The sequence below is a fragment of the Lepeophtheirus salmonis genome, chromosome 6, assembly GCF_016086655.4.
Source record: "Lepeophtheirus salmonis chromosome 6, UVic_Lsal_1.4, whole genome shotgun sequence".
NCBI classification, from domain to species: domain Eukaryota; kingdom Metazoa; phylum Arthropoda; class Copepoda; order Siphonostomatoida; family Caligidae; genus Lepeophtheirus; species Lepeophtheirus salmonis.
Genome location: NC_052136.2, coordinates 53,657,126 through 53,679,488, shown reverse-complemented (window position 1 = coordinate 53,679,488; position 22,363 = coordinate 53,657,126). Strand labels below are relative to the sequence as shown.

At 28.1% G+C, this 22,363-nt stretch overlaps 1 protein-coding gene across 2 annotated transcripts in view; it reads left to right on the top strand.

Moving 5' to 3' along the window:
* LOC121120525 (acetylcholine receptor subunit alpha-like) overlaps positions 1 to 22,363 on the top strand; it is a 213,973-nt gene that overhangs the window by 74,025 nt on the left and 117,585 nt on the right. The window contains exon 1 of one of the 2 annotated variants that reach the window (XM_040715406.2): positions 2,493 to 2,690. The exons of the other annotated variant lie outside the window; for it this stretch is intronic. The gene's annotated coding sequence lies outside the window, so the exon portion shown is untranslated. Of the gene's footprint in view, positions 1 to 2,492; positions 2,691 to 22,363 lie in introns of those variants that run through there. 2 annotated transcript variants of the gene reach the window in all.

Below are 22,363 nucleotides of genomic sequence, written 5' to 3'. Positions count from 1 at the left end.
GAGAAAAAACAAACTCAAGTGAATAGGAAATGAAAAACTGTAGTTACGTTTTCTCTCTTTTTTGTCCATTTTTTAATAAGTCGTCGTGGTGTTAACGTTTCTCTCTCTGAAAGAAAAATTCTCGCTTATCTTTGTTGTAAATAAATAAAATAATTAAAATTTATATATATGCATTTAAATATAATAAGAATATTTTCCTGCACTAATACTTTTTAAAATGTAAAAGATTCTCTTCTTTACAGCCTTAATTCATTTTCTCCCCCCAAATCATATAACAGGCATCTGACATGAACAAAAGTCTTCACTCGGTAATGTTATATGTATTGCCTTCTCCTTGCACTCTTACACAAATCCTATCTTTAGTCATTCATAACCAGTAAAGAAAAGCTTGTGGATAATGGGTATGGTAAAAAAGGAAAAAAAAAAAGAAACTGGAAATCAAAATGAATATTAACAATTTGATGGAATGTCTGGTGGAGATGAGCTACAATGAGCCATAACAAGAGAAGAGAAGGACAAAGAAATAAACAAGGACATTGACAAGAATTTCTTCCATATCAATCCCCAATTATACTTTGAGTCCCAAAAGGACTTTTAATTATAACTTTGCAATTAATCCTCAGGGTTACATTCCGTCTTTTATGAGCACAGACGAATGTTTAATAAGGTTTTGAATATTATTGAATCTGTTTAGAAAAGGATCACTTCTACTCAAAAATTAAATAATAATGACAACTGTGAAGGAAAATAAAATTAATACTTCATATTACCAATTAAAAAAAAAACGGACCAACTAAAAAATTCACAGCATTATAAATATAAATCACCAACTAAAAAGGAGATGTGTGTAAAGAAAAAACTAATTATAACGATTAGAAAACAAACAATGGTTGATGCGTGTGCTCTTTCTTCTTTTTTGTTCATTATTTAATACATTTTTGATTTGCATTATAATTACAAAGTTTCCCTGTGGTATTGTAATTTCAAACGTTAAGGGTCTCCTCTTTCCATATTATAACTATTTATCCCCTTTCATTCCAAAATCATCAATCATCATATAACAGGAAATTAATTTTAACGAATGTCTTAATTTAGTGATACCATACATATCAAAAATCCCATCCTTAATTATAACACATACATGCATCGAGGTAGGACTATTCCCAAATGAATATGGAATACAAGTCATTTTATGTTCGTTCCTCAAGGACATAAGAAAATTAGCTGAATGTAAATAGAATATTTATTAATAATTTGATTTAATCTTTTCGATTTTTTTATTCACATCAATTGACCTTAAGTAAGTGAAAATTATTTCTTCAGATTTTATTTTAGTGTTGTGTCCACTGAAACAATTATCCACTCGTTTTGACACAACTTGAATGGATTCCATTTTGACTGAACTCACAGGCTGTGTAGATTTTAAAATTTAAAATAACTCAAGTACACTTCATATTTTTATTGAGTAGTGTTGATTTTCATGAATAAACCACATCAAATGTTTTGAATTTCCTGTTGTTGTCTCCAAAAATAAATTACTACAATTATTTGAAAAACATATGTTTTTGAGAAATTTTATATTCTTATTTTCGTGTAAAATTTTTTCATCCTGACTATAACAAAAATCTGGTGAAAAGAAAAAGTTCCTTAATTCGGAGGGGATACAATCCCTCTAGTGGACCCCCTGTGAAAGCTCCTAATGTCATACCTCACCTTAAGTTATTTTCTATTTAATCTATTTTTTAGGCCGAAATAAAATCTATAGATTTTTTAGGCCGAAATAAAATCTATAGATTTTTTAAGAAGAAGAATTATAATTTATGTTCTAACAACCTTATGGATTCCAACGAATAAGCGTAGTAGTTATTATGAAATTAGAGTAAATATGGTCAAGCAAGATCAGTCGTTAAAAGATGCAACTTATTTGATGTATAAAAAATATTATAGTGATGCGACTTTCTGCGATTTCATAACCTTTATAGCCATCAGGAAACAACTTCTTGAACCCTTTTTTTGTAAATACTTATTTTCCGCCTATTAAAAAGGTTATCTTCCAATAAAACGATAAAAGAATCAAGATTCAACATATAATTTTCAAAATTCAAGTTGAAACAACATTATTTTATTTTTGACAAATCAATAGTCCCTAAAATATATTCTTATGTATTAATTATTAAAAAATATATTCTTTTTATACTTTTAAATATCTTATTCATGCAGAAAAATCTCTTAAATTTTGAATCTCTTTAAATGCCTGCTTATAAAATCCATGAATGAACCTCACCTCTTTTTTGCATATTTAAATTCAAATACCAAATATTACAGGGAAATACACTGGTATTCCTAGAAGGACTGAAAACTACCAACTATGTAAAAAGTAATGTGTATATGTATTTTAAATAACCTGGAACATTGTGGAAAATGTATATATACGTATATTATGTGTATATAAAATAGAAATATATACAGTATTCGCAAATTACAACCGTTCTATTTTTAGAATGATTTGATATGAACACAGGTAGAAAAAAAAGATTATACATAATATCTACACTGGAGTAATACACCGGGAAGAGTGAGTGAGTGAGTAAGCAAGACTGGAATGAAAGAAGCATGATGAGGGCATAGATGTGTACAATTGAATAATATATTAAACAAAATGATAAGCCAGCAAAAGTATATATCTGCAGGTAACGCAACCTCTTTCTTATATTTTATTATTGTTTGTCAAATAATTATTATTGACAAACACTCATAAGATAAAAATTTATATTAGAGATCCATGGGTCCCTAAATGTTAGCCTCAAGTGTTGTTTCGGTCCTTAATTAGAACCAAAGACCAGGGTGCAGTCCAGTATGGCCCCATCCAATCCAGTTAAATCCCAATTGTCAGTCCTTAAAGAAGGTAAAATCGATCCCTTATGACGTCATTGAGGGTGTTCATCCTATTTCTTAGTTATTCTTTTATATAATAAAATAAGTTATATAAGTAAGTGGAAGTATAATATGTTCGTATTATATTGTATTATAATAAAAATAAGAATCTTTTTTTTTTGCAAAATATGTCCAATGATCATAGTATCTTATATGAAGAAGGGGTATTTGGATTAATACACCCCAAACAATTTCATGAAAAGTTCAAACGACCGACAGTTAAGGACCGCCCCTAAGACTGGACTGGACCAAAAATAAGGACTAACACAACACTATTAACCTCTAATCTGACACAGTCTACAACCTGAAGGAAGTGTCCAATTTGGGCGCAAAAAATATACTCTCATAGAAGAATCTTTGTCATATATATTATCCAGTAACGCTATCATCAATATGTTGCAGGCTATTAAGACTCTACGAATTTTATTATAATAAAACTAGTCAGTACCGATTTTTAGTTCTCAGAGAAAATTTACTAGAATAGGGATGACGTCATTGGGACCCCAAATACAGGAGTATAACGATGGAGAATAATTGCAAAACTTAAATATATTAAATAAGGAATAAAAGGAAACGACAAATTGAAATTACTATATTTATTAATTTATTCAAACAATTGCACCCAATGGCATCACCAGAAAGAGAAGGAGTTATTTAACAAATTTCCTGTGTTTACTCTACGATTTTCTTGTTGCTTACCTTTGCTCTTATAATATTGGGTGCTACCTCATTTCAATTAAAATATAAACTGTATTTTTAAGTCAGCTGTCGGTTTTTATCCTTCTTTCCCCCATACCAATATTCTGTTCTTGTTGAGTAGCGATACGATTTCAAACAATTATTTAAAAATAATTCCAAAGTTGGGAATAATTGGCTTACTACAAACTGATTTTGACCTTTTTTTTAAAAGTGAAGGTTGCGAGTAAAAATATTAACATCTACTTAATTTATGATAAATATTTTGATTAACTCTTAATTAACAAATAGTTCATGATAGATATTATACGTTTGACTGAATAAATTCAATTGGTAAACTCACGTAATAGGTACTTAAATCTAATATTTGTGATAATTAAACTATGTAGAGGGCGTTTTAAAATATAGTATGTTTTTCAAGAACGGATAATAGAAACAGAACAGGATCAATCCCAATTTAAGGAGTGCTAAAACCCTAATATTGGTTTTAAAAAGTCATCACGTTATTCAAGCACCAGTAGGAAAATTTACTGTGTAATAATTTTTAAATTACCCTTGTCCCTCATTCGTGTTCTGAACCGTTGTTTTGTTGAACTCCAATTAATTCTTGTCCAATTGTTTAAAAAACCTCATTTTTTATATAGTAAAAATAGTACCAATGTTGGATGAATTTACTTAAAAGAAATTGTGTGAATAAATTGCCTTTTTGATAATTATATTTATCGATCTAACTATATATATGCACAAAATAGTTTCCCTAGAATATGAACAACTTTCATGTAACTTTTTGTCAGCTGTTAATGAACATTTTAACTCTTCTCATTTATGTGTGAATCAATTCAAACTCAAGTTATCCCTTGTTAAGTTACGAACTCTTCCTTACAATTAAAGGATAAATTATTGTATTGCGTTTCATTTGTGACAAAGCCACTGGTCCCTTCATCCATCGGAGTGGCGAAACAAAGACCTCTTCATTGATACATTGTACACAGTAATGGCCCATCCGACACTTATCTTCTCCGCTAGGAGCGTTGAGTTTGTTATACTATAACTAATAAATAATTACACAATCTCCACCTTTATAATTGAAGTAATAAGGTGGATTCTATGAATGGAAGAAAAAATTGCATACGTCATGAAGAAATATGATGAAGTATCTTCATCTGTAGTATCATAAAAAACAACTTCCTGCGGGGAAAGGTATATTTCCTGTAGACAAAGTATATTTTAATGCTAATGTACATGTATTGCTACTTGTTTTAGGACTTTGCATAGTCCTACAGTTAAGAAGACTGGCTAACTACTACCAATTGATTTGGGGTCTTCTGTTTTCTATTTTTTTTTCGTAAGAAAGGTTGCGAGAGTCAATAATGATCAAATTGTGTCAAAGTAAATTATTTTCTATTGAGAAAATAAAATTTTAATAACATTTATTGAGTATTTTATGTGTTTGGGACTTTTTATAAATCTTACGATGCCATTAATCTAATTGTAAAAAGAAAAGGAAAAAAAGAAGCACATTTAGCAGAGAAATAGAAAAAAGAGAAAAATCACATTATACTCAGGTACTTATAATGTCCAAGACATTGATTCAATAATAACAAATATAATGAACGTCAGGCTCAGAGAATGAGTGAAATTTATGAGTCAAGATAAATAAGAACAAGAAGAAGAAAGGGCGAGTTTCTTCAATGTTCATACACTCTCTCCCTATGCCCATTTATCCTTAAATTGCTGAAGGGGAGCTACAGATAGTAACCTGTGAAAGTATGTGGGAGAGATGAGTCAGAGAAGACTTGTTTATAGGCATATATATATATTTAGGGTTGTAAATCTGAAGTATTTTTTGAATGACGCAGAGTAACACTGATGATTGGTTACGTACTCATAAGTAAATATAAGATGGCCTTGGATCCGGGTTCGGTATGAGTCTTAAAAATTGATACAGGGATTTTCAGAATCTTCAAATGCTTATCATATTCCTTAATAAAGATAGAACTTGTTTTGGATCAGATTCCGATGTACTCGGGTACGTCATAATTAAATTTATGTTATCCGTTATCTGAACAGGCTTTGTATACTGGAACATTTACGGATCTGACAAAAGATTCGTGGGATGTTTCGGATCTTAAAAATTGCTACTTAATGGTTTGACAGCTTTTTTGATTATTTGTTTAATACCATACTGTACCATTGTTACTTTATGTATCATTCTATTGATATATACAAATCAGGTGTTGATTTTATAAACATGAATGGAGGTATAATACTTACACATGCATAATAAAGGTCTAAAATATAAAAATATACAAAGCAAATATAATGGATACACAAATAGAAATTTGTATTTGGGTATGCACATAAATAATATACCTATATATAATATGTGGGTATATATGCTTGATGTTCAAATACCTCTTTGTTAAAGGAAAGGCAGCCTTCAATCTCTTAAGTAAATATATAATCCATCAGAAATTTTAAATTAAAATTAGCATTTTTTTGAAGAAGTAAAAATATTGACTTAGAATTATGTAAATGGATTTGATGAAAAGGTCGAAACCAATTTGAAAATCGCCAAAATGGGAAGGACGTTCTATTTTTCAGTAAAAACCCTGCAATTTTAGCGATCTTTAAAATATATACGAAACTTTTCATTTGATTAATGCAAGTGTTTGGCTTATATTTGAAAAATATATTGCGGTCTAATACCGTTATAATTTATTTTGGACAATATAATTTGGTTCTTTAAAGAAGTGCAGTTTAGATTTTATGAATTTTATGAAACTCCAGGACGATATGGACAGAATATAAAACGAAAACATGCTTGGGCAAATAAGTACAGTTGGTACCCTACATATAGCAATGGAAATTAAAAGAATAACAGTTATTGGCCCTCCATTTAGAAAAACTGTGCACAGAGCCTGAAATAAGACTTTGTTTGAAACCAGTGTCACGCCATTTTGTAAAACCATACTGTTTGAACCTCAGACATCCCTATTCCAATTTACAACTGTTATTGCTTATACACACGTAGAGATCGTAAAAAAAATGATTCACTTTATTAGCTACAGACATAATTCCCCATTTGTATAAGAGTCTGTGCTTAGAATGCATTCGTTGTAGACTCTTTAAAGTATTGTGAGTTCCTGTGTACGAGGTTAGTTAGATGAGAGTTGCATTACTGCATCACATCACTCGAAACAATTTTTTTCTATATTACAGTAAACTTTTTTGCAAACTGTACATACATGTTATTCAAATAATTCCTTACGCGTGAGCCATGTATAAAAACATATTTACCGGGTTGGTGAAAAAATATTTACACTTTAAATCTAGAATTTTATCAGGATGTATTTCAGCAACCTTTTATAATAAGGTATGTCTAGAAAATAAAAATAACTAATATGATGTTTGGGCTAACTTTATCATCGATGTAGTCCCGTTGGCAGCAATGATGGCTTCCAGGTGACCATGGAAGCCCTTGACCCTTTGCAAATGTAGTGCTTAGACATGACATCCCAGTGCTAATTGACGTTGTCCTTGTGGTTGTTGATATTTGGTTGAGGGACAATGCACACAAAAATTAAAGTCTAATGTCTTGGCATCTGGTTAGTAAAGGGCACATTTTCTTTGGCCAGAAAGGCAAGTTGTCCTCCAAACACTTCTGGGACTTTTTGGACATGCATGCAGGTGCACCATACTGTTGGAACACCACGTTTATGTTTGGGTAGTTGGGCCTTTGAGCCTGTAGCCGACCGGAAGGCGGGTGAGGGGAATGGTCTTGCCATCTGGGGCCATAAAGCCTAGGGACATGACAGATGCAGGTTTCGTAGTGAGAGTCCAGAAGGACTCATCAACTACCCCAAAGGATAAATACCACGGGGCCCGCTGTCCAAAAGTGCGAGTACCGAAATTCGTTGGTAATGTTCCGATGGCATTTTCTCGGCTTCTAATTTTTTTTTAAATTAAATTTATATTTTATTTTTAGTATTTGTCTGGAACAATTTTACTACATTAACAAAAACCTTGATTTATGTAGCAAAAACGAAGTGTAATGGTTTTTTCGACACATCCGATACTTTTAGAGACAAATGTGTGTTAAAAACACGATTCATCCATCTAGTTACATATTCGCTAACTATTTCTCCCACATATATGAAATATATTTTATAAAAAAACTTACGTCACCTGAAACTATTATTTACGGTATTTGTTACTTTTAGAAACTTGTAGCGTCTTGGAAACAGTATCATAATCATAGTTCTTAATGCAAGGACATGAAATTGAGTGGGCATATATATGTAGGTGTCTGGCTGGATTAAACGAAATACTGTACTTAATATTGCTACTGTTTTTATCCTTATTATTTGTTTTTCAAGACATGAGTCAATCACGGAAGTCCTCTCTTCATCATTTTTCTCCTCTATAGATACATATTTACAATTAATATTGCAAGATATTTCAATTATAGTATTATCTTTCTTCTGTATGTCAAAACATGCCCAAAAAATATATCTTAAGCAATATTTAATTTGGCAATAAATATCTTTGGATCATACCTAATCATCTTAAATACTTTTAACCAAAAATACAAAATAATTGGATCTCCATATATAACTCTGTTAATGCAGGTACATTATAACCAGTTCAACGTATGGAGAGCAACAAAAAGAAGGAAGCTAATTTTAATCTTTACAACACACATCTGATCCCTGCGACGTCACTAAATAGTGCTGGAGTCTATCATATATACTTTGAACTTTTTTTATACATACATATCAATGTAGTAGAGGAATATAACATCCTTGCAAGAAGGCAAAACAAAAAAAAAAAAAAACTCTAAAAATTAGTTTTGTCCAGTACTTTAAATATAGACATGGCATCTACATTTGCTTTTGACGTCATGAACTATATCCTCGAACCACTTGATAGTCTTCATATTTTCATGATACATACATATGAGGTGCGTCAACAAAAAACAAGTCTTGAACTAAAATTAATAATAGGAGAAAATCTCAAATATAATTTGACTTCATAAATATATACTGCCAAATATTCTATAGACATATTTGAGTCAATGATAGGCTTTATATTCCCATTTTTGGGATAAGTAAAGATATTCAAGAATTTAAACTAAAATTTAGAGCCTTTGTTTGTTTTAAGAGACTTATATATGCCCTTTCAAAAACAATCTATAAATTTCTCATTCTTTGAATTTAGACAACTTTAAGAGCCCTTTCAGCTGGCCTAAATGGTTAATATGAATACTTTTTTGATATTTACTTCTTTTAGTTTGTTAACGAATACATTCAATGAAATCCACGCTCAATTTTGAGAAAAAAATAATGTTTCTTAATTTTTTTTACGGGCCACATGCAGGATGGGAATATAAATGAAGAACAGCCATAGACCTCAATATCTTGGCAACCCTCATATCTATTTTTATGAAATTGTTCCCATCAAACTAAGATGACAAAAATGTATAAGAAAAAGTACAAAATCCTTGAGATGTGCTTCGAATGCGAACGTCACGCGGCTATTATTGTATATCTCCTATGTGTGATGAATCTTGGAAAGATAATCCATTTAACGTGAGCATATCCCTGTTGACTCCTTACAGCTTCCATTCTTAAGGCAGTGCCCACATGGACACATAGTTCTTCATAAAGGTATGTGTCAGGTTCAGGGCCAGATTGGAGGCGGGGGTTGCAGATTGAGGGGGGTTAGTTTAAGCAATTGACTTCACGAGGGACCCCTAAATATTAGAGCAAATGATTTGTGAATTTTGAATTAATTTTTAAAAATAAATTGAAAATACATTATCCTTATCTTTTCCGGATTTAAAATCCCTGCCCTCTAAATATTTATATGGAATCGCGCTTAAGTATTTTACCGCAATGCATACATTATGACATAAAAAGTGTACTATTATATAATATAAAAACCACATACTAAACATTTTGATAAGGCTTTTTAGATATACGAATCAATATATGTATATATTATGTACATTCATATACAATATATTTGCTATAGTATTGAAAAACACTATTAGCATAATACATAGAAAGAAAAGAGCTTCTGGTTACTAGAAAATGAGAGAAAAACATTTTTTTATATCTCTAGTAATAACAAACACTTCATATATCGGGATATTGTTAATAATATTTATATAATATAACACACTATCAATTTGACTTAGGAAAAAAATCATTAAACAAACTTGCGAAAAGGAATATTATATAAATGATCAAACTTTACTTAATTGGTTATATAACCAACCAGGAAATGGTTATAGGTTTATATATACATTTAATATACTTATAAAATACCATTTAATTGTATTTGTAAATTCATACGCATACATATGTAGTTTTTTTCTAAATATTTTAGTTTCCCCTATGAAAGTAAAAAGTTGTAATTTTCTTTTTACTCTATAAACATTTTTAAAACATTTTTTTTGTGTGTTAATTTTTTTCATATCAAGTCAATAATTATTACTTTGGATATTATACATACTTATTTTACTGTAAGTTTCCTTATTATTTTTATTTAATATTGAATGTTATGGGTGTAGTTGTAAATAAGGTCAATTTACAAAAATACATTTGACAAACTATCAATAAATATGTTTTTATGAAACGTTGTAAACATGTTTTATGGTCACAATTTAGTCCATATTGTTACATTGTGTGAATTTTCCCCTGATAATGATTTGATATGTTTAGGAACTGTGGTAGTGTAGACTTAAATAAAACTTATATAATAAAAAATATTATACAAAAAATATAGTTTTTGTAAATAATTTCTTCCAAAAATACAATTTAAATTAAAAAGTCATACAAAAATCTTATGAAAATGCCTTCCCAAAAATTTAGTTTTTATAAAAAGGTTATCAAAATAATGTAGTTAAAAAAAAAAGTCCTCTAATTTTATATTTTTTGTGAAAAAAAAAACCAAAAAATCTTTTCAAGATATATATTGATAAAATGTTATTTAAATTTTTTTATAAAATTATGTCCAAAATTACTAAAGTTTAAAAATTATGATAAAAATTACAGAATTATATTAACCACTAGCATATGATGTAGGTATTTCACAAAATTAATGCATTTTTAAAGATTTTAGTTTCTATATTTTTTGTAAAAAAAAAATTTTAAAATTAGACGTATAGAGAAATAGGGATGGAAATATATACAAAATTGGAAAGAATTGGTTTTTATATAACCGTAAAATATGTGGTACAAATAATATTAATTGATAATTTTTTTTAAATAAAAATAAATGTATCTATAGATATTATGTTATTACATAAATGCATTTATATGTTAGAAAGTTATTTAGTATTTTATCAAATTTTAGCCTTTATTTTTTAATAGATGTTTAATCATCTATTTTAGTAAGGTATAGAATTTATTAAACCCTACTTTCTTATAATCACTCATTCTTTTTAAATTTCAAAATATATAAATCATTAATGGACAGTTGCAAATTGACGTGTTTCTAGACAGAGATACTTGTACTAAAACAGCTTGAAATTTAATACAACATAGGTCTGCGATTGTTTAAATTTATATGGAAGTTATACCGGTTAGTAACTTGTACAGAAGTTATTTTTAAATATGACACGTTAAATGTAATAGTTGTTCCGTTGTGGCAACAATTTAAAAAAAAAAGTCTAAACTAAAAGTCACGATAATTAAACAAAATCATATTTTTTGTCATGAATAAGGATACTTTTTATGTTATTGAATGATTAAATTTCAGTATTTTATTGCAGTAATTTTATATTATATATTACTTATCAACATTATATGAATGTATGAAGGAGTATATAGAATAAATTCACTCTCATTAACCTCTCAAAAGTCATATATATAATTATAAAAAAGAACAAATAATACGTAGACCATTATACAAATGAGCTCATTATACTGGACGGTGTATTATCTCAAATTGCTCCTTAAAAAATTACTATTACAAATCCATATCCGTTTTTGTCGAACAATTGATTTTTTTTCACAACAATCAGTTGTATATTATACAATTGTAATTTAAAGTTTCTGACATTAGCTTTTTTGGTATTGGGTTAAAGGACCTCTTTTAACCGTTCCCAGTCCCCTTTACATTAGACAATAGTGAAAAACAAAACAAAAAATAGATTTTAAACAATTTGTTGCACTTTTGAAGTATTATTTGTATGGTTTCTACAAACATATGCATCAAATCCTGTCACATATTGACATACAATTAAATAATCATAATAGTTAAATAAGAAAAAAAATAATAATGTGTTTTTATCCCATAAACGGCTCTTTTTGATAACTAAAATTTAACAAGCATTGATTTGTCATAAGTAAGACCTATTGCATCAAAAAATATCTATTAGGTGAATTTTTTGTGTAGACTTAATTTCAATCTATCAGCTTCAAATTTGGCAGGAAGTGTTTAATATGTATATTAAGAAATAATTCCTGAAAAGTTGAGTATTGAATTTCATTTTTACAATACCTTTTTGTAAATATCCTTGTGGATTTTCAGGAAGGGTTTTTAACACATTTCAAAAATTAAATATCATTGATTTGTTTGATAAATGCTACATAAATCTGCTAACCGATGACTTACGTATTTGAATTTCCTAAAAAACTTTATTTAATCAATGTTACTTTTGTCCTCGTATTATATTTATAGAAAATCTGTCTCCTTAAAAATTATACATACATGTAGTTAGGTACAAGTGTACATAGAAAAACAAGACGATACACTTGTGACACCCTGATCTGTGTGTGGCAGTTTTATAATTATTTCAAGAAATTTGTCAATCATGTCTACGTCACAACGATTATTATAAATCATTACTGATTTTGTATCATAATTTCCATTATTTTAACTTACTTATAGTCAATGTAAATAAATATTTAAATAGATGAAGTCGTTCTCCTTATCGTTTTCATTCTAATACTTTCCTAATTACGTCATATGTATCACGACTTCATGTCCGTGTTTTTTTGCAAATATGTTATACATTATAAATAAATTCATGCCTTTATTTAAACATATGTAAGTACATGAATCATTTTTTTATAGATATCAAAGGGTGAATAATTTTTTATATTTTTATAAATGATTTTTATCTGAAAATGCTTTGTATATATTTACAAATGGAGATAGAGATTAATGGCGGTATATTTATATATATGAATTAATTTTACATTGCTTAATATATCTATGGAAACTATACATATGAAGGCTCCGACTTTGAGCTTCATAAATAATAAAAATATCCTTAATTGTGTCATGAAAATAAAACTTTGTCAAATATATATTTTTCTTTTATGTTCTAAGTATGAGAGGTTTTATGAATAAAAAACCTCCTTTATACTTATATAAGCATATTGATTATAGATGGATCCGAATAATACTCGTATGAGGAACACCAATGAAAAAAGTAACCTCATAATACCCCCCCCCCCCAAAAAAAAAAAAAAAAAAAAAAAAAGAAGATCCCTCTTTGTGGTTGGGTATAATTTAATAACAAAATATTCGAATATTTATTTATTAACGGATATCGTTTTTATAAAGGTATTTATAATATATATCACTATTTCACAGATAATTTTGAGCATGTATCGTTTTCATGAGTACTTAACTAAAAATGATGAAAGGGCAGAATAAGTAGTTCATAGTTTTTTATGACGTATTTTTGAAAAATTACCATATGTTCGAATGATTGCGTCACATGTAAGTATATTCAGTTTGCTTTCCGTACACTCACTCAGCATTTTCAGATCAAAATCGTTTATAAAAAAAATAATCCTATGATATATATAAAAAGGATGATGCATATACTTACATATATTTAAAGAAATACATAACTCTTTGTTTAGAGTGTCATCCGTAAATAAAATAGTATAATAAAATAAATTTTATGAACTTAATATTTATTTTTCTCAGTGATGAGTAAGACACCCAGAATCCTTTTATCATCATTAGCATGGTTTTATTTTTTTGTGGAATAAAACAATCAAAAGGTTTTAATAATGATAAAAGAAAACTACTATTGGTAAAAAGCCAGTTCTACTTCGGACGAAATTGAACCTTTTATGTCTACTTAATTTTAAAAAACACCCACAAAAACTACACTTAATGATGATACAAGGATTGACTTATTTGTTTGATAAAATGATACTTTTTTCTAATGTATATATATAAATAAGACTTTGGACATTTTGCAAATCCATCAAAAAATTATTTGATCTTTAAAAAAAAGAGAATTTGATTTATTTTTCGTTATTCTGAAAAGTATACATTAAATAGTTTTTGAATAAAAAAATTTATAAAATTACATTTTAATCATCATAAGATTTTATAAACCCTATTATATGCTAGCTTTGTAACGAGGATTAAGTTGGCTCCTATGATAGTTATAAAAAAAGATTTAGGAAAAAAAAATTAAATATATATAAAAATAATCATAGGATTGTTCAAATGATTTAATGTTACCCGTCAGTCCATTTTATGAAATTACATACTACTTAACATAAAAATATATAATAGTTTTACATAGTTTTTCCAAGAAAAAAGTACAACAGGGTGTCTGAATATAATATTTTACAAAAAAGAAAAAGAAAATCATTTTTTCTTGGTAAAAACTACAAAATTAAATTGGTAAATCTGATAAAGTTGAAAATATGCACAGCTCTTTATAGTTACGGTTGAATTTTTTGCTAATATGTCTACTATATTCAACTCTATGAATAAAACAGATAGACATGATTAATAAATTATTCTGCTCTGATTCCAATCCTTTTCATCACTGACGTAGGATTTTTATGTTTGTGTGTGTGCGGGGGTAGGGGGGTTAGGAAGGAACAACTAATTTTAAAATAAATAAAAATACATTTATTAATTTTTATCTTGATAACCTTGCAGAGCCTTATACTATCCAAAGTAGAGCCCCAGTTGGGAGTTGCTGCCTTCAATAATAAACTCTAAGCTTCTTCCTTATGATGAGATATCATTAGAATAGATAATGATCCAAAAAGCATTGAAAGAGTCATGATCCTATTCCTACTCCATGGATGATGATGATTAAATAATATCAAAGGTGTATTGTGTTAGTCCATATTTAGTACTGAAGAATGTAGTCCCGTCCAGTTCAAGTATGGACAGTTCGAAGAACTGACAGTGTTAAAGACCAGTCTCAAGGACTGATAGGATTAGACCAAATATATAAGGACTGGCACAATACACCTTTGATATTATTTAATCATAATCCATGGAGTAGAAATGGGTTTCTTCCCCCTTTTTTTCTAATGATGTCTTTTTTTCTCATTGCATCCATTCAATTTAAAATTTAATGGTGTCTATAATATCAAGATAAAAAGATCAACTATGATGTATTAGAAAGATTTATTAAATTTTTTATGTATATAGATATATATATAATAAATAGCAAAAAATAAAACCAACCGACATTCCAATTTTTGATTTATAGTGGATAATTTATTTTTGGCACTTGATAAAAAAAAATGTACATAGATATATTTTTTATATAAAAATAGTCATTTTACATTAGTACTTACTTTGTATGTATAAATGAATTCTATACAAATCATATCTTGAGATATATAAATGAAGAATCATAATAAAGAAAGCGGGGAAAAATTGTGAAAGATATGGCCAAAGAAAGAGAAAGCATCCATATTAAAAAGGATTTATATAATAATAATAGTCTTAAGTTCATCAGAGTTTTTGTTTGCCAATTTTATAAAAAGTTTTCCTTTCTACAACTCTTTTTTTAAATCGTAAAATACACACTTTAACAAAAAACTTTTAAATTTTTTCTACAACATTTTTTTCATATCTGGATATTATCAATTTTATTATTATCTATTTAGGGTTGTTTTCTTTATTTTTCTATTAAGTCTTTATTTTTTTCATACTTATTTTTACATACTGCGTATGAATTTAAACACAATGTATTTATAATTTAATTATTAAAAGTTGTAACCTCAAATATAGGAGAAAGAAATTTTTTTAACTCAACAAAAGCGAACATTTTGTTATTTCTGTATGTTTTCAATATATGGAATATGAAGTAAAAACTATTTGCTACTTTTTACTGTTTGTGCATACAATAAAGGTACATACATAAATATCTACAAGCAATGCTCTCCTTCTTCTGACATTATTATTTTAGTATAAAAAGATTAATGAATAGATTAGAGATATATTCTCATAGTCTATTTGTAAACAAAATGATTAATAGAATAACTACGAGTACATACACTTCGGTATGATGTTGATAATAAATATATAAACGTTGTTTTATTGTTACAGCTGAAACTTGTTTGTATGTTGGCATCATCTATTTAGATACGTAATGAAAGAGAAGGCACAGGGGGAGAGGGGTCTGTAGAAAGGAGTGTCTCCATGATGTCCAAAGTAGTAGTCATGTTAAATAATCCGTCGGAAAAGAATAAATAGAAAATCGTAATTTTTCAAGTTTTGTTGAACGATAATTAATCAAATCCATATCTAAAAACAAACAATTTTTTCAAGTGAGTTTTTTTTATGGGAACATGATATTTGGATGACATTTTTTACCAAAGTCTTTTTTGTAATTTTTTAAAATTTCATATGTTCGGACTGAATAGAATAAATTTAGTGCCTAGTCCAATGTCCTAATTTTTAATTTGGAAGATTTTCTTTATTTTAAAAAACATGACACGATGGAAAATTATTTAAATAATATTCAAATTATATACAAGAACAAAGATGACTAATACTAAAAATGTAAACTTTACTTTTCAAACGCAAAAATAAAAACTAACCCAACAAACATTTACTTGCCACAGAGTGAGCTAGTCTGTTTACACCGCATTTTACAGCTATATAGCAGGGTTATTTAGCTATAATTTTATTCCGATTTGAATTTTTAAATTCAGTTAGCATTCAATTGTGAGAATATAGTTAGTATTTTTGTACACAGTGATTTAGAGCAAGTAAATGTGAATTAAATAGCTTTACTGTAGTTTTCTATATTCTAGCGTTGATCATATATATGTTTTTTAGGGAAATCCATGAGTTTAATTCTTCTGACAATGCGCCTGTTACGGTTTTATAACGTCCCTTAAAGTTTTTAAGTACTTGTTTTAGAAAGGGAAACTATTTAATATAAATAAGTAGAAAACATAGTATCACAAAGAGCCTTTAAATTTGGTGATCCCTAAGGAAAGATAAGTATCAGATAGCAGCATCAAATATCATATATCACCGCTCATATCTCCTTAACTAACTTTTTCTTATGTACATCATGTCGAGTGGTCCATTAAAATCTCAACATTTGAATTTTAAACTTCTACAAGATATAATTAATTAATTAATAATACAATTTCAATAAATTGTGCAAAATCCTGAGATCCCTGGTATGGGTACTTATGAACTTGAAGGGATTGGCCTAATCTGTTTTTCTTTAAATCCTCTGGGTCTAGTTGGGCCTTTTTGAAAGAACCCTTCTTCCTATACAACGCTTGGGACTTGTTGACAGTTTAGACTTTAGTACTGGAGACATCCAAATGCTTGGAGTGAGCGAATGGAAATTTGTCTATAACGTTCAAGTGTCATTTTCTCGACTGGTACGTAAGCTGGAGAGCTCAAATTTGTCTAAATACGGATAATTTTCATTCACTCAACTGTAATTAATTATGGAATTAGTAAGTTTTCAGATTTCAATGGACCACCCGGTATATATAAATATGAGTACATCTTCAACATTGAGCACCTCTCTCTGCATTTCACGACCTTGAGATTGGCGACTCTTACATAGAGTCTTTCGGTAAAATAGAGTAAATTTGTGTGTCTAAGAATGAGTTTGTATTTGATATATGTAAGTAAATATTAGATATGCAAATGATATTATCATAAGAGGAAAATAATTTCACCGATTTGTTTCGCTTCTTTTTCTGTTTAATGTAAAAAACAAACCAAAAAAAAACATTATCAAATGAAAATTTATTTATTCATTGAACCTAGTGGTTGATTAGGTCTATCTACAACTTTAAGTACCTACATTTTGTTGCTAAGAGGAGGAGCAAATATTATTGCAATGCAGGGAGAGACAGTTTCCTTTAATCTGTATATTTATATAAATTAAAATATAGATTAACTATTTGGAGCTTTATATATTTCCTCCCATTTTTAAAGTCCTTAACAACATTGTTTGAAAGTATATACATGAGCTATTTAAATACACTCCATTTATTTAAGGACTAGAATTTTGACTTCCCTCCTTTCTGTTCAGAAATAATAAAAAAAAAAAAACAAATGTTTCAAGTGTAATTTAAATAAAATTTTCTTCACCATTGAATTTTACAGACATTTCATATTCAAGCATATATATATAAAATTTACAAGCACATTACACTTATCAAAGATAAGAGAAAAAAAACTAAACAAATAAAAAACTCTTTTATAAGTATTTATAACTCCTCAACCGCTTTTTCAATATCTTTGCAAAAAAAGTAATCTTATCCGTTATTAAGCACAATGCATAATGGTGGCAAAGAATGTTTACAAGTAGCATGTAATGATACACACAGCTTCTCTAAGAACATACACGCATGTAGATATATAAGTAACACTAAATGTCTATAAAATATTATGAATGAGAATAGAAGAAAGTTAAAAACTGTTGATTTAATCATAACAGTTTTGTTTTGTTTTTGTAAAAAAATAAAACCACAAATATGTTGATGGCATGCAAAAATTTACATTTGTATTTTAATCTAATATAGTTTATGATCATTTTTTAAATATATAGTAAATGTATGTAATTGATTTAGGCACAATTGTTGTTTAAAAATGTTGATTTTAATTATTCATAAAATACCAATAATTTATTTATGTTAGTATTTGATAGTTTTTTAATTTCATTTTAAAAAGAGTGGTACATATATGTATTTATGTACATTGTATTAATATATAAGCATAATTTTCTAGAACACGCATTTATGTATATACAAAGAAATGAAGCAAATGCTTTCACTCGTAAAACAGGGGGAAAAGGAAAGCCCTTTTGAGAATGAGTCCAAACCATGTACTCTCTTGAAATGTAACTTTCCAAAAGATTAATTTATAAATAAAGGAAATTCTTGTCATTATTTGAATTTAATCATTGTTGAAACGTTGCATATTTAAGGTCCCGACCATTTTGTTCATTTTATTTTAAGCCATTAGCTATGGTCAATTTGGCTGATATACATATATATACACTATACATACGCCTCAATATAAAAATAGATTAAAAACGTATACATGTACTAGTGGAGAGATCAGTTAATTGATGGACTTCAATTTTCCAACATGGCTCAATGATTTAAACTCCAACACTTTCGTAGAAAAACCAATTATTAATTTTGCTTTATCAACGGCTCTTTAAGGATGGCGAATTCACCCAATTATGAGATATGATACATATTTTAAATTTATGCTATATAAGTAATTTTTTAATGTTGAGTAACTTTTTTTTTTGCAATTAAACCCAAAGGCTTACATCTTTAAACACATTTTATTTTTTGAATGTTTAATTATTTTTGCTTATTTAAAAGCTAAATAGAGTTATCTGTTTACTGAAGGATTTGTGCTTCAACTCAAAGAAAAGCTTAGAGGAAAGTTGATAGATATTACTTGGACAACTTTAGACATGTAAACAATTAAAAGAAAAATTATTATATTATTCTAATTGGTTACGTTTAAAAAGGAGTAACTGAGTTTTATTTGTGAGAGGGTTGTATATTATAAAGGAAATATATATCAGAAAATAAATCCCTTTTTTTTCCAATTATTAAAATTGATATTACAGCTTAAATATAATTAACAATGATATTAAATTTGTGGCAAAATTTGCTAAAAACCACATCTCAATAACAGCTCTACAATCTCATTAATATGTCATAAGTGAGTTTTTGATTCAATTACACCTACCCCAAAGAGAGATCATTGATCAAATAAGTTTGGCTATACGAAAATAAAATTTAATATTATTAATCTATGTAATTCCAGTTTTTCTTATACACCTATAATTTTTGGGTTGAATCATCAAGTTATTTTAAAGAATATATATTGTATATGCATATATATATCTTCAATTGCCAATTTCTACCATTCTTAGGTTTGATAAAACAGTATTTAAATGTGCTAAAATTATGAATTCCTTCATTTCATATCATTTTGAAAATGATAGATTGAAAGTTGCTACACTATCATAAATTTAAAAGGCAGGAGCGACGATTTATATGTGATTCATTCCATGTCAAATCAGCCAAGGTTTTAGACCAAGTATGTCAGATTTTCTTCATTTATATATATATTTTACTCCTTATTAAAAAAAAACTCCCCTGCCCGAAATTGAAGTCATTAGGATGAGGTGTTCCCAAGTTATTGATATTTTTCTTAATGCCCCATTTTCCAAATTTAGATTGGTTCTCATAAGGAACCGAAAACTAAATTAAGTAAAAATAGTGCCATTTGTGAACATATTTTGTTTTAAAAAAAAAAAAAAAAAACATACATTACATATATGGGGACATATCTTTCAAAAATTACTATTTATATTTCAGTGACCGCACTCTCCTCTCCTGTTCATATCTAAATACAACCCTAATTTGTATTTAACAAATTTATTTTTTATATACTCAAAACTAACAATATGGAAAGTTTGGTTTGTTGGAAATGTCTATTAAATGCAATATTAACAATTTTAGATCAGGTTAAAATCTACTCAAAATTTTCACTTCAAGAAAAAAAAAAGGAAATAATTTCTGCAAGAGATTTTTGAAAAAAAATTATCCGTTTCAGAATAAATTTGTTTTAAATTATATATTTAAGTTGTAACATATGATAAAAGTTGTTTGTCATAACACTAAAGTCACAAACATTCAAACTTTGCACCAAATAAATTATGTACATTTAAAAAAAAAAAAAAAAAAAAAATAGGGGTGTTTTGAGTTATAGAAAATACTGAAAGAATAATATCAAAAAATTGAAAACGTTATTAATTTTTCATACCTTGAACAGAAATGACTGGTTCTTTCCGGTTCGACTTAGCTGATTTTACAGTTCATACGCATGTTGATATAAAAAAAAAGATGGAACAAGTTAAAGCCTCAATTTCTTTGCAACCCTGAGATATGTTTTTTATAAAAGTGGGCCGTTCAGATTTAACTGACAAAACGGTAGGTGAAAAAATATAAAATTCTTGAGATATACTCCAAATAAGAATGCTGTGCGACCATTATTGCGTGCCTTTGTGCCAGGGACACATATAAGGTTGCAAAAACAAAAAACAAGAACTCCAAAAATAATGATGCTGGAGACCTTAAATTGATTTTAACAAACCAAGTGTTATTTAACCATTTTATATTGGTGATGTTGGTCTAAATCAAGTCATCAAATTTTTCCAGAAAACCCAACATTTTTAAGACCTTTATGTTTTACACTAGGAAAATATGGTCTCCTAGCTCAATGGATCTGAACACCTGGGATTACTCTGTGTGGGGTTCTTGGAGAGAGATTCCAATGAACTTTCACATAACACAGTTTAATTCTTTGTGGGTGTCCATTCTTTAGGCAGCGGCCAAAACGGAAATCCAAAATTTAATCTATTCTTTCTTAGAAGAAATAGAATTTTTTCCTAAAAATAATCAATATATACTGAAAAAGAACACATCGTAAAAAATCACTATTTTAGATATATAAACAATCTTTAATGTTTCATATAAAGGGGAATCAGCCTAGAAAATATCGGGGTTGAGGCTCAGGTGGGCTACAAGGATTTGGGTTTCGGGCTAGCTTGTTGGCTAAAATATTATAATCTACACAATACATACTCATGATTTTGTTTTGTTTCAAAAATTAAATATTTTTGCTCCTCTGGAAAATTTGGTAGAATTACCTTTTTTTCACAAAAAAAAATCCTTCAATTGTTTTTTTCCCAAAATGTCTTATTAAATTTTGTTTTCATACGAAAAAATATTGCAGTACAAAAAAATTTCTTCATTTGGAGTGAGAGCAATTCAAAAATAAAATTAGGTGACCGATTAGTTGTATAAGAATTACGTTGCTTTATAAATAAATGTCGGGCCTGGGCTTTTCGAGATTGGAAAAATGAAGTTCAGGGCTAGACCGAATCAACTTCTAGTTCTGTATAGTTTTCACAATATGATTATTTTTTATTAAAAATGAATAAGTAAGCATTGGTGTACTACGTATAGGCTGCCCTTTTGTTTTCTTTACGTATAACATATATAAAAGTGTTTTTCAAAGTCTAAAAATGTATGTCTCTCCAATATTTCGAAGAAAGAAAAGAAAAGAATCACTCCATTATATTAATACAAATGTTGATGTAAAAGTTATATAATTATTTTTTTATTCAGTACATACTCTAGTTACTCTCTACCCATTACTTTGTTATTATGCCTGTGCATAATTTGACGACATAAAATTAATATGTGTGTATCAAAACAAATTATTTGATACATGGTTGTGTCAACCATTGTTTTTGCTTTTTGTACAAATTGTACCAAAATATTATAATGGTCCTAACAAAATAAATAAACAAGTCTGGATAATGTAAAAAAAAAGACCCAGATTTAAAAGTGAGAGAGGAACAACATCTGGACACATTTATTATGATAGAACTTTTTGGTTGGTAGGACCATGTATGTTTGTA